The sequence below is a fragment of the Leptodactylus fuscus genome, chromosome 3, assembly GCF_031893055.1.
Source record: "Leptodactylus fuscus isolate aLepFus1 chromosome 3, aLepFus1.hap2, whole genome shotgun sequence".
NCBI lineage: Eukaryota > Metazoa > Chordata > Amphibia > Anura > Leptodactylidae > Leptodactylus > Leptodactylus fuscus.
This window is the reverse complement of record NC_134267.1, coordinates 20275725-20278327: the sequence shown is the minus strand read 5'-3', so window position 1 is coordinate 20278327 and position 2603 is coordinate 20275725. Positions and strand designations below refer to the sequence as shown.

At 38.2% G+C, this 2603-nt stretch overlaps 1 non-coding gene across 1 annotated transcript; it reads right to left on the bottom strand.

The window, feature by feature from the left end:
* Positions 1–658: 658 nt before the first annotated feature.
* Positions 659–740, bottom strand: TRNAS-GCU (transfer RNA serine (anticodon GCU)). The gene has a single exon. It is a non-coding gene; the product is annotated as a tRNA-Ser (tRNA).
* Between the last annotated feature and the right edge of the window lie 1863 nt (positions 741–2603).

The following is a 2603-nucleotide window of genomic DNA, read 5'->3' as shown; positions in this document are numbered from 1 at the left end:
GAGGTTACACTTCATGGCAGAGACACTATGCATGATGGTTAAACTTCTTATCAGAGGCACTATGCATACTCTTTCAGCTATGCCAGGATTACACTTCATGGCAGAGTCACTCTTTTTGGAGGTTACACTTCATGGCATAGGCATTACGCCTAGTGGTTACACTTAATGGCCTACAGACACAGTGGGGGACATCAGAAAGACCAGCACTCCATACTCCAGTCTTCATCTATACTGGGATGAGATGTGGCAGAATGCTGAAAAGTAATAAAACTTGAATTATTTGCAGCATGTCTTGGGAAATCTGGGTAACAGAAACTGAAATGTACATCAGCCAAGAACAGTAGGACGGTTTCTTATGCTGACGCACCTCCCCTGGGCCTGCGCGTATTATATTATGGGGTCTGAAGAGACCCCGGGGTATAATAATAGCAGTTACAGTTTGGACTGAATCTTATTAGATTGAGATAACACTAATGTTTCCGTACGTTGCACTATTTCTTATTGCTCTATCCACCACATACATATTATATCTATATTATGCTGTCATTTATATGTTCCATCTTTTTCTTAGCATATACAGATATTTTTTATTTTTTTTCACCTTTTCATCCAGGTTTTCTTCTATGATACTAGCGTTCACAGGAGGAAAAGGATCCTGCGACGAGGATGGGATTCGAACCCACGCGTGCAGAGCACAATGGATTAGCAGTCCATCGCCTTAACCACTCGGCCACCTCGTCACCTGATACCCCTCCCCCTTGCAGGCTGCTCTGAGGCATACAGCTTAGAGTAACACTGGCTGTATACACACTGACTGACACTGAGCGCAGATACCGCCATGCCAAGCACCACCAGCTGCGATAACTTATAAAATGTATATAAGAAATAATGGAATTACAATCCCGGGTTATATAGTTATTTCTATATATAGTATTATTATTATTATTATTATTATTATATGTACTAGACTGAAAAAAGATATGTTATAATATCACTGTAATGCCCAGCACTGTATTAGCACCACTAGATGGCAGCTGGGAGTCCAGTATGGGAAAGGTGACAGATCTGTGAATGTGTCAGAGGGGAGGGAAAGATATTTATTATTATTATTATTATTAGCTACAGCGAGGGTTTTATATTATTAATATCTATATTATTTCATATTTGTTGATAACTTTCTGTCTACGTTATCTATATATCTATCATGCATTTCATATCTACTTTACTATCTATCACTTATGTAGCTCATCTATCTATCTATCTATCTATCTATCTATCTATCTATCTATCTATTTCCTATCTATCTGTTAGCGACGATGTCAGATTGGGGTCTATTGTAGGTTCCCCCTCCCTGCCCTCTCTTAGTTTACTACAGGCATCTTTTCCGGACCTCACTCTTTCCTGGCTTGAATATAACCAGCTCGCTGCGTTTCTTCACCGGTTTTCTCTACAACCCATTCCCTCCGCTGCCCCAACTGCCTTGGAGACAGAGTTTCTTCGCCCCGTGGCGCCATCCCATGTCCTCTCCTTGTTATACGATATCCTTCTTCAGGCTTCTGCCTATCTATCTATCTATCTCCTATCTCTCTATCTATCTATCTATCTATCTATCTATCTATCTCCTATCTATCTATCTATCTATCTATCTCTCATATCTATCTATATCTAATATCTATCTTTCGATTATCTATCTCCTATCTATCTATCTATCTATCTATCTATCTATCTCATATCTATCTATCTATCTATCTATCTATCTATCTATCTATCTATCTCATATCTATCTATCTATCATCTATCTATCTATCTATCTATCTATCTATCTATCTATCTATCTCATATCTATCTATCTATCATCTATCTATCTATCTCCTATCTATCTATCTATCTATCTATCTCCTATCTATCTATCTATCTATCTATCTATCTATCTATCTATCTATCTATCTATCTATCTATCTATCTCCTATCTATCTATCTATTATCTATCTATCTATCTATCTATCTCATATCTATCTATCTATCATCTATCTATCTATCTATCTATCTCCTATCTATCTATCTATCTATCTATCTATCTATCTATCTATCTATCTCCTATCTATCTATCTATCTATCTATCTATCTATCTATCTCTCTCCTATCTATCTATCTATTATCTATCTATCTATCTATCTATCTATCTATCTATCATTTCAGTTCACACTAGTTTCCTTTCCCATCATCTACGAGCCACCATGGCCATTATTACACTTGATCCCACTAGATGGCGGTATAGTTATTACGTCTTTTCAGCCGCTTTAGTAACAGAAGCTTTCTATTCTACCTCAGTAGTAGAATGGAAGAAGAATAAATACAATCACGGACCAGAGAATCGCAGATAAAATTACTCTGAGGGTCCGCTCATCTATTTCCATGCCCCATTACATAGTACCAGCTGCCCTCATGTTACTCCTCTGGTCAGTCCCCCTACACATCCACACATCCCTACCGCCATTCCAGCCAGGCAGATGTAGATATCGGTGTGAATGGTAACCTGGAGGATATAAAATCTGTTAGGGCTTCAATGTTAGGGGGGGTTCTGTGGACCCTTAAGACACCAG